Raw genomic sequence first — 12061 nt, 5'->3', positions numbered from 1 at the left:
GGAGTATGAGGAGAGAAGGGTTAGTTTAAGGAGAGAGAGGAGGAGTGTGAGGAGAGAAGGGGAGTATAAGGAGAGAGGAGGGAGTAGAAGAAGAGAGAGGGGGAGTGTGAGGAGAGAGGGGGAGTGTGAGGAGAGAGGGGGAGTATGAGGAGAGAGAGGAGGAGTATGAAGAGAGAGGGGGCAGTATGTGGAAAGAGGGGCGAGTATGAGGAAAAAAGAGGAGTATAAGGAGAGAGGGGTGTGTATGAGGAGAGAGGGGAGAGTATGAGAAGAGAGGAGGGGGAGAATGTGGAGCAAAGGGAAGTATGAGTAGGCAGGGGGTGTATGAGGACATATGGAGTACTATGAGGAGAGAGGGGAGTATGAACAGATGGGGGAGTATGAAGAGTGAAGGGGGTATGAGGAGTGAGAGGGAGTATGACAAGAAGAGGAAATATAAGGGGAGGGGAGAATATGAAGAGACGGGGATATGAGGGGAGAGGGCGAGTATGAGGAGAGGGGAGAGTATAAGGAGAGAGGGGGAAGTATGAGGAGAGAGAGGAGGAGTGTGACGAGAGAGGGGAAGTATGAGGGAGGGGTGTGTATGAGGAGAGAGGGGGGTATGAGGAGAGAGGGGGGAGAATGTGGAAAAAGGGGCCAGTATAATTCCTAAATGTACATAGACGCACAGTTTGATTCTAGACAAAAAATATGAGACCTTGCATTTAACCAAAACACATTTGCTAGTCTAAAAAGGTTAAGTGACAGCACACATTCCATGTAAAGAACTACTACATTTCAGTGGACAACCCTGACTCATTTTGCAAATACATATGCAATTTGCTGCATTATTTTCACCAACACTACATCAAAAAAGTGACACAATAGAACAACAAAGAGGCATAAGGGGCTTGTAAATCTGCCCCAGAGTGTATGCAGCAGTGTATGTATACTGACTGGGAAACTGTAGGTTTAAAAAACAAGTCTGATTCTAGACAGAAAATACAATTAATTACTAATATGACTGCATACTTTACAGAAATATAAATACTGCATTTTACTGTACAGCCATGAGTCATTTTGCAAATACATAAACAATTTGCTGCATTATTTGCGCGAACATTGCATCAAAAAAGTAATACAATGGCAGCACAAAGACGCACAAGAGACTTGTAAATATATCCCAGAGAATTTACAGTAGTGTATGTATACTGACTGGAAAATTGAGATTTAAAACACAAGCAACACTATTATCTACTCTAAAAAACTGAAAAAAAGTGACTGCACACATTCTACATTTTTTAGTCCTGCACTTTATTGTACAAAGCTGATTCACTAAACACATTAACTGACCAAATGGTTTTATCACAATGCATACAAACTCAGAATGTGATTCTACACACTTTAGAGGGATAAACACATTACTCTTACTAAAAACAAAATGCATCACATACATTCCCTTACAAGTTATCAACTCACCTTTCAAATTGATTTGTAGATTAAGAAGAATGCCACTCACACATCAGATAATCTTATACAGAATCTCTTTACTTCTGTGTTCGCAGCAAAACCAGAAAATGGCACACTTTACCTCTCAATTTACACTTATATACATGTTATTAACAAATCAAATTGCTGCACACATTCATTCAAAACCAAACACACATTTCTGTTGGTTGAACATTTGAACACTTACCAACTGACATAACTTTTAACCCTACCCCGAACAGATCATGCAAATGTCAACTTTCCACAGAGGTCAAACGTTCAGCACGCTGTAAAACACTCCTCCTCAACAAGTTTAGACTCTGCAAATGAAACTTACTTATAAGTACCAATAGAGAGAAAAGCTCTTGTTAGAACCAACCAATATCTAAACACATAAGCTTAATAGATATCTGTAAAACTAATTTTTTGTATTCCATTATTCTTGCTTAGGTACGTGTACAGGACGACTTAGGAACCTCGCACCATACGTTGTACGGCCGCGCATGGTACGCTTACTTTCAATTTACCGTAAAAAAAAATAAACCCTATCACTAATTTTTATTATCCCCGGGGATCCCATCACCCAGGGCTCGAGAAACCATTGGGGACCCTGGGGGAAGCCCCAACGCCCCCACAGTCTCAGCCGGCTCCCCGCGTTCTTCAGGAGCCGGCATTGCTTTTCGTCAGTGAGAGAAGCTTACATGCTGCTTCCCCTGACGAAAAGCAATATGCTTTCCTATTTGAAAGAGAGAGCAGGTTTCCTGCTCTCTCTTCCAAATAGAAAAGCAGTTTGCTATGGTAGGGCGGGAACGGCAAGGCTCCCGCCCTACCATAGCAAACAGCAGTATCCCGGCAGTGAGCACCCCAGGACACTGAAGGAGCCGGCCCTGGGGGATGGCGGTCCCCAGAGCCATCACAAGGCTCCAGGGGGGGCGCAGCCCCCCTCCCAACATTTAAAAGCCCGGGCGGTGGTGGTCCCCGGGGCTAGGGGGTCCATCATGGACCTCCCCTGTTTTGAATATTAGAGACCCGGAGAGGTGGCAGTCCCCGGGCATGTGGGGGGGCTTGAGCCACCGGAACAGATTTAAAAATTTTTTTTTTTTTTAAAAGAAGCCCCGGGGTTGGCGGTCCCTGTGGCTGCGGGGGGCCAAGACCCCCCGCATAAATATTGTTAAAGCTCCGGGAGTGGCAGTCCCCGGGGCTGGGGGCCACTCTGGGCCCCCCAATATAAATAAAAACATTGCCCCCGGGATTTGGCCACTCGGGGACTAATTAACAATAAAGTGGGCTTTGTTTTGTTTCCTCTTTTCCTACCCATATCCCGCGATTTTTAAAAACATATATATATTTTGCCCTTGGGGGTCATTGTGAAACCCCCTGACACCCCTAGAGGGTCAGGAAGTCCTATAGCAAAAAGGAAACTTTTCCTGTCAATCTACACACTCAATCTACACACATCACATCACATCACATTTCTCCCCACATTAATTCAAAAGCAAACACACATTTCTATTATTTGAACATTTGAACCCTTTCCAAATTACATAACTTTCTACCCTACCCCCATTCTGCCTTCTGCCTGTTACCATAGAAACACTTCATAAAACACCTAACTGAGAACACAGGTCAAAAGTTCGTCATACATTGTTGCAAATCAACACATCAAGTGTGCTTGACTTGTCAATATACCAGCTAATCTTATGTAACGTTCTTTTCTATCTGTTTTTGTTAACCAATAAAAATCAGGATTCCAAAAAACTGAAACATGCACCCTAGTTTTCAGTCTACAATGATCTCAAACAACCAATCATTTCTTCCCTTTTTTTCAAAAATGCATGTTATCCACTATTTTAGAAAAATCTTACTTATCAAACTGCCACTTCATTTATAGAAACGATCTGAGTGCATCCAGACCTCTCTTCTCGATGCTTAAAGTGTGGATTGTGGGACACAGCTATATTTTTGGGAGCCAAAGGTACGCAAAACAGAAAGTTAATCACAAAGACCTAGTTTTACCAAATGTAGTCATTAAATGGATTGGACAGCAAGGGTTAAAGTGGCACCTATTGATGCCATATGTGAAATCCTTTTTGCATCTCCAACACCCTGACCTCATAATTGTGCACTGTGGTGGCAAAGACTTAGGCACTTTGACTGGGGTAGGTCTGGAAATGTTTATGAAGGTCACCTTTACAGAACTGATGTCACTTTTCCCCCAAACTAGCTTTGTCTATTCTAATATATGCCAAAGGCTGAAAGGGAACTGGCCCAATCAATTTTGTCCACAGATTGAAAAAGCTAGGAATCATTTGAATAAATCTGTTTCTGCATTTCTCCGAGACTATAGAATGGGGTCCATTTACAACAACAATCTGCGTTTCAATATCCATGGCATCTATAGTAGAGATGGTGTACATTTTTCAGATGAGGGGAACAGAGTCGTCCTCTTGAACTTTAGACTCTGCATCGGTAATTACTTGTGTAAGTACTGAAATCTCCCAATAAACACAAGGACTCTTTTTAGAGCCACCCAACATCTAAACATATAAACTTGATAAATATTTGAAAAATATTTGTCTTTTTCTTGCATAGGTACGCGTACGGGACAACTTAGGAACCTCGCACCATACGTTGTACAGCTGCGCATGGTACTCGTATTTTAAATTTACCGTAAAATAAAATATCCCCTATCACTCATTTTTATTATCCCCGGGGACCCCATTCCCCGGGGCTCAAATAAAACGTTGGGGACCGTGGGGGAGCCGCAATGCCCCCACGGTCCCAGCCGGCTCCCCGCGTCCTTCAGGAGCCGGCATTGCTTTCCGTCAAAGAGAGCAGCTTACATGCTGCTTCCCTTGAGGAAAAGCAATATGCTTTCGTATTTGAAAGAGGGAGCAGGTTTCCTGCTCTCTCTTCGAAATAGGAAAGCAGTTTTTTATGGTAGGGCAGGAACGGCGAGGCTCCCGCCCTACCATAGCAAACAGCAGTGTCCCGGGGTGGGCCCCCCGGGACAATGCAGGAGCCGGCCCTGGGGGGTGGCAGTTTCCAGGGCCACCACAAGTCTCCAGTAGGGGGGCCGTGCGGCCCCCCTCCCACATTCAAAAGCCCTGGGGGGTGGTGGTCTCTGAGGCTAGGGGGGCCTTCACAGACCCCCTATTTTGAATATTAGAGCCCCGGGTGGCGGTCCCCGGGATGCGTGGGGGGGGCTTGAGCCCCCCACACAGGTTTTAAAAAATGTTTTGTTGTGTGGCGGTCCCCGGGGCTGCGGGGGGGCCATGAGCCCTCCTGCATACATATTGTTAAAGCTCCGGGGGGACCCTCTGGGCCCCTCATTATAAATAAAACATTGCCCCTGGGATTTGGCCCCCCGAGGCTAATTAACAATAAAGTGGGCTTCGTTTTTTTTTTCTTTTTCACGGCGTAGGCGTACTCTACGCGTATCCCGCGTTTAAAAAAAAAAAAGATGTTTTCCTTGGGGGTCCTTGTGGGACCCCGTTAGCAGGCCTAGGGGGTCAGAGTGTATCTACTATGCCCCCTTTTCGCGTTTTTCTCATTTCTTTTTCTGTTTTCTTGTGCCTTGGTTCTACCGAGGCACAAGATGGCTGCCAATGCTTCCTAGATTGGAATGTTGACAGACAGTTTATAGCCAATTAGCATGCAGCTCGTGCTCATAATGGTACGCGTACTATCCTCGGACAGTACGCGTTCGGTATTTCATCTATAGATGTATCTAGGAATTTACTTTTGATTTTCTAAGGAATTACTGAAAGGATTTACACGATTTAACAGAAAGTGTAATCTGCAAAACAAACTCTACCTTTTTGCCAAATTTGGTGTAATTCGGGTCAGCGTTTCGGGCTGTAGCCTCACTTAAAGGGTCCTATGGAAAATTGCATGGGGAAAACGTGTTTTGGGACCCTCCCTTTTTCTCAGCCCACACTTGACAAATCACCCGAAACTTTTTGAGAATTTTGCAAAGATTCGTCAACCAGCGCCAAAGTTATTCCAAATAGAATGTTGCAGATTTCCTATGGAAACTAGGTCCTAACTAGAACTACCTACTGGAGGTCGCTCCCTCTTCCAAAAACCAAAGTTGATTGCTTTTCTGCTCCCTATGCAGAAAACCATGGGACTGTGAGGGCATTGGGGCACCCCCCTTGGCCCTAAACATTTTATATGAGCCCCGGGAGATGGGGTCCCCTGGGATAATAAAAATTAGTGTTAGGGGCTATTTTTTTTACAATAAAATTAGAGAACGCGTATCATGGGCGGCCGTACCATGTATGCAGCGAGGTTTCTAAGACGTCCCGTTCACGTACCTTAGCAAGAAAAAAATATATATAAATATATTTTTCAGATACCTATCAAGCTTATGTGTTTAGATGTGGGTTAGTTCTACCAAGAGCCTTTCTCTTTATTGGTACTTATAAGTAAATACCTACGCAGAGTCTAAACTTGTTGAGGAGGACTGTTTTACAGTGTGCTGAACTTTTGACCTCTGTGGTCAGTTGAGTTTTACATGATCTGTTAGTATGGTAACCGTACAAAACAAATTGGGGGTAGGGTTCAAACTTATGTCAGTTGGAAGGGTTCAAACGTTCAGCCAATAGAAATGTGTTTGGTTTTGAATTAATGTGCGAAGCAATTTGATTTGTTATTAACATGTACATATGTGTAAATTGAGAGGGAAAGTGTGCCATTTTCTGGTTTTGCTAAGAACACTGAAGTAGAGAGATTCTGTATAAGAATATCTGCTGTGTGACTGGCATTCTTTTTAATCTACAAATCAATTTGATAGGTGAGTTGATAACTTGAAAGGGAATGTATATGGTGCATTTTGTTTTTAGTAAGAGTAATATGTTTATCCTTCTAAAGTGTGTAGAATCACATTCTGAGTTTGTCTTCATTTGGATAACCATTGTGATAAAAGCATTTGGTAAGTTAATGTGTTTGTGAGTCAGCTTCATTCAATAAAGTGTAGTACTAAGAAAATTAGAATGTTTGCAGTCACTTTTTCAGTTCTAGAGTAGTTAATAGTGTTGCTTGTTTAGAATTAGGCTTGTGTTTCAAATCTATAATTTTCCAGTCAGTATATATACACTACTGGAAACTCTCTGGGGCAGATTTACAAGCCGCTTGCGCGTCTTTGTGCTGCCATTGCGCCACTTTTTTGATGCAATGATGGCACAAATAATGCAGCAAATTGCTTATGTATCTGCAAAATGAGTCAGGGTTGTGCAGTAAAATGTAGTAGTTATATACATGGAATGTGTGAAGTCACTTTACTGTTTCTAGATTAGTAAATGTGTTTTGGTAAAATGCAATGTTTAATATTTTTTGCCTAGAATCACACTGTCCATCTATGTGTATTTAGGAATTATTCTGAGTGAAGCATTTTTGTATGTTTTGTGTTTCTAGACACATAACTGCTTAAATATCTATCTTTTTTTGAAGTTTTGATAGAATTAGAAACTAGTTATTGTTTTTGTATTTGAAAAATGAATCATGGTTGTACAGTAAAATGCAGTATTTATATTTCTGAAATGTGTGCAGTCATATTAGGTCTTCAAGAGTAATTAATAGTGTTGCTTGTGTAGAATCAGACTTGTGTTTGAAATCTACAATTTCCCAGTCAGCATATATACACTGCTTCATACACTCTGGGGCAGATTTACAAGCCCCAAGTACCTCTTTGTGGTTGTTTTGTGTCACTTTTATGATGTAATGTTGGCACCAATAATGTAGTAAATTGCTTATGCATTTGCAAAATGAATCGGGATTGTATAGTAAAATGCAGCAGTCATATTAGTCACTTTACCGTTTCTAGATTAGTAAATGTGTTTTGATAAAATGCAAAGTCTAATATTTTTTGTCTAGAATCACACTGCGCGTCTGTGTGCATTTAGGAATCATTCTGAGTGAAACATTTTTGTATGTTTTGTGTTTGCAGACACATAAGTGCTTAAAAAGCTATCCTTTTTTCAAGTGTTGGTTGAATTAGACACTAGGTACTGCCTTTGTATTTCTAAATGACTCATGGTTGTACAGTAAAATGCAGTATTATATTTCTAGAAATTGTGCAGTCATATTAACCCAATAGTGTTTCTTTTCTTGAATCAGACTTGTGTTTCAAATCTACAATTTCCCAGTCAGTATACATACACTGCTTCATATACTCTGGGGCATATTTACAAGCCCCTTGCGCCTCTTTGTTGTTCTATTGCGCCACTATTTGGATGCAATATTGGCACCAATAATGCAGCAAATTGCTTATGTATTTGCAAAATGAATCAGGATTGTATAGTAAAATACAGCAGTCATTTATACAGAATGTGTTTAGTGACCTTACCGTTTCTAGACTAGTAAATGTGTTTTTGTAAAATGCAAGGTTTATTAATTTTTATCTAGAATCACATTGTGAGTCTGTGTGCATTTAGGAATCATTCTGAAAGGAGCATTTCTGCACGATGCAAGTAGTAGTGTTACCAAATTCACACTTGTGTTTCAGGCCTACATATCCCCAGTCAGTATCTATGCACTCCATTTATAAGAAATACTGTTATTTGTCTAGAATCACAATGTGAGTCAGTGTCCATTTGAGAACATTGAGAGAGAATGATTTGGTTGGTTGATGTGTGTTTGCAGATATATAAGTACATGTACCGTTGCAGTGAGCCAGTCTTTATGGCATTCAGTGCTTAAAAGTCTTATGCACTATGCAAGTAGTAGTGTAACCATCTTCACATTTGTGTTTCAGGCCTACATATCCCCAGTCAGTATCTATACATTCCATTTATAAGAAATACTGTTACTTGTCTAGAATCAAACTGTGAGGCAGGTTACATTTGAGAAAATCGAGAGAGAATAATTTGGTTGGTTGATGTGTTTGCAGACATATAAGTACATGTACTGATGCAGTGAGACAGTCTTTAGGGCGTGCAGTGCTTGAACCTCCTATGCAGTATGCAAGTAGTAGTGTAACCAAATGCACACTAGTGTTTCAAAGCCTGCCTTTCCCCAGTCAGTATCTATACACTCCATTTATGAGAAATACTGAAGCTGTTATAAATTCAGTCTGCCACTCTCCTTGTAGAACTGTAATCATTCAGTCAGTACCCAAGTAGTCATGCAGGAAAGTAGGCCTTAGGGCATGGACTGCTTCAAAGACCTATACACTATGCATGCACTCTTCTATGCACCTGCAAACTTGTCTTTTAAACCTTCAATTGCCCAGTATGTATCTGTACACTTCCTCCAAACACTCTGCCACTTCTGTTTCAGTATTGTAGTGAGCCATTCAGCAGTAAGTGCTTATCTGTGCACTGTGCTAAAGGTGAAGCTGTTATACATTCAGCCAGACACGCTCCTTGCAGAACTGTAATTATCCAGTCAGTACCCAAGTATTCAAGGAGCAAAGTAGGCCTTAGGGCATGGACTGCTTCAAACCCCTAAACACTATGCATGCACTCTTCTATGCACCTGCAAACATGTATTTTAAACCTTCAATTGCCCAGTCTGTATCCTTACACTTCCTCCAAACACTCTGCCACTTCTGTTTCAGTATTGTAGTGAGCAATTCAGCAGTATGTGCTTATCTGTGCACTGTGCTAAAAGTGAAGCTGTTACACATTCAGCCAGACACTCTCCTTGCAGAACTGTAATCATTCAGTCAGTACCCAAGTACTCATGCAGAAAAGTAGGCCTCGTGGCATGGACTGCTTCAAACCCCTATACACTATGCATGCACTCTTCTATGCACCTGCAATTGGTCTTTTTTTTAAACTTTCAATTTCCCAGTCTGTATCCTTACACTTCCTCCAAACACTCTGCCACTGCTGTTTCAGTATTGTAGTGAGCCATTCAGCATTATGTGCTCTTCTAAGCACTGTGCTAACAGTGAAGCAGTTATACATTCAGCCAGACACTCTCCAAGCAGAACTGTAATCATTCAGTCACTACCAAAGTACTCCTGCAGAAAAATAGCCCTCAGGGCATGGACTGCTTCAAACCCCTAACTATGCATACCCTCTTCTATGCACCTGCAAACTTGTCAACTAAACCTTAAATGGCCCAGTCTGTATCCTTACACTTCCTCCAAACACTCTGCCACTGCTTTCTCAGTATTGTAGTGAGCCATTCAGCAGTATGTGCTTATCTATGCACTGTGCTAAAAGTGAAGCAGTTATACATTCAGCCAGACGCACTCCTTGCAGAACTGTAATCATTCAGTCAGTACCCAAGTACTCATGCAGAAAAGTAGGCCTTACGGCATGGACTGCTTCAAACCCCTATACACTATGCATGCACTCTTCCATGCACCTGCAAACTTGTCTTTTAAACCTTAAATGTCCCAGTCTGTATCCTTACACTTCCTCCAAACACTCTGCCACTGCTTTTCAGTATTGTAGTGAGCAATTCAGCAGTATGTGCTTTTCTGTGCACTGTGCTAAAAGTGAAGCAGTTATAAATTCAGTCAAGCACTCTCCTTGCAGAACTGTAATTATCCAGTCAGTATCCAAGTAGTCAAGGAGCAAAGTAGGCCTTAGGGCATGGACTGCTTCAAACCCCTATACACTATGCATGAAGTGTTCTATGCACCTGCAAACCTGTCTTTTATACCTTTAATTGCCCAGTCTGTATCCTTACACTTCCTCCAAACACTCTGCCACTGCTGTTTAAGTATTTTAGTGAGCCATTTAGCAGTATGTGCTTATCTATGCACTGTGCTAAAAGTGAAGCAGTTATACATTCAGCCAGACACTCTCCTTGCAGAACAGTAATCATTCAGTCAGTATCCAAGTACTCATGCAGAAAAGTAGGCCTTAGGGCATGGACTGCTTCAAACCCCTATACACTATGCATGCACTCCTCTATGCACCTGCAAACTTCTCTTTTAAACCTTCAATTGCCCATTCTGTATCATTGCACTTCCTCCAAACACTCTGCCACTGCTGTTTCAGTATTGTAGTGAGCAATTCACCAGTATGTGCTTATCTGTGCACAGTGCTAAAGTGAAGCAGTTATAAATTCAGTCAAGCACTCTCCTTGCAGAACTGTCATTATCCAGTCAGTACCCAAGTATTCAAGGAGCAAAGTAGGCCTTAGGGAATGGACTGCTTCAAACCCCTATACACTATGCATGCACTCTTCTATGCACCTGCAAACTTGTATTTTAAACCTTCAATTGCCCAGTCTGTATCCTTACACTTCTTCCAAACACTCTGCCACTGCTGTTTCAGTATTGTAGTGAGCCATTAGGCAGTATGTGCTTATCTATGCACTGTGCTAAAAGTGAAGCAGTTATACATTCAGCCAGACGCACTCCTTCCAGAACTGTAATAATTCAGTCAGTACCCAAGTAGTCATGCACAAAAGTAGGCCTTAGGGCATGAACTGCTTCAAATCGCTATACACTATGCATGCACTCCTCTATGCACCTGCAAACTTGTCTTTTAAACCTTCAATTGCCCATTCTGTATCATTGCACTTCCTCCAAACACTCTGCCACTGCTGTTTCAGTATTGTAGTGAGCAATTCACCAGTATGTGCTCATCTGTGCACTGTGCTAAAGTAAAGCAGTTATACATTCGGCCAGACACTCTCCTTGCAGAACTGTAATTATCCAGTCAGTACCCAAGTATTCAAGGAGCAAAGTAGGCCCTAGGGCCTGGACTGCTTCAAACCCCTAAACACTATGGGCCAGATGTAGGAACCCTAATACCGGTCGGTAGCGGCCGAAATGACCGAATTTCGGCCGTTACCGACCGGTATTAGGCATTTCGGATGTAGGTGGCTACATTTCACATTCAGTAATTTATCGAATCGGTATTTAAGAATTCGGTAAATTACCGAATTCTTAAATACCGATTCGGTAAATTACCAAATCTGAAATGTAGAAAGCACTCAAGTAAGAACTTTTCACCTGTAAGTATTTGTTATTTATCACCAACTACAAGTTGGTGGTAAATAAGGAAAACCCTAAAAAAAGCCATTTTTTGCATTGAATAACAGTGCCATGTTTTTCTGCCACATGGCATTGTTATTCAATGCAAAAAATCCCCTAAGGGCATGTATGTCTGCCAAATGGCATTGTTATTCATGGCATGGAATCGTACCGATTTGGTAATACTTACCAATTAATTACCTACATAGCATTTACCGATTATACAATACCGAATCTGTAAAATTCGATATTTTAGAATCGGTAAATGTAGTTTACCTACATCTAGCCCTATGCATGCACTATTCTATGCACCTGCAAACATGTATTTTAAACCTTCAATTGCCCAGTCTGTATCCTTACACTTCCTCCAAACACTTTGACACTTCTGTTTCAGTATTGTAGTGAGCCATTCAGTAGTATGTGCTTATCTGTGCACTGTGCTAAAAGTGAAGCTGTTATACATTCAGCCAGACACTTTCCTTGCAGAACTGTACTCATTCAGTCAGTACCCAAGTACTCATGCAGAAAAGTAGGCCTTATGGCATGGACTGCTTCAAACCCCTATACACTATGCATGCACTCTTCTATGCACCTGCAAACTGGTCTTTTTTTCAAACCTTCAATTTCCCAGTCTGTATCCTAACACTTCCT

The sequence above is a fragment of the Lissotriton vulgaris genome, chromosome 1_1 (assembly GCF_964263255.1).
Source record: "Lissotriton vulgaris chromosome 1_1, aLisVul1.2, whole genome shotgun sequence".
NCBI lineage: Eukaryota > Metazoa > Chordata > Amphibia > Caudata > Salamandridae > Lissotriton > Lissotriton vulgaris.
The sequence above is the reverse complement of the archived record's forward strand: the minus strand, read 5'-3'. Positions refer to the sequence as shown.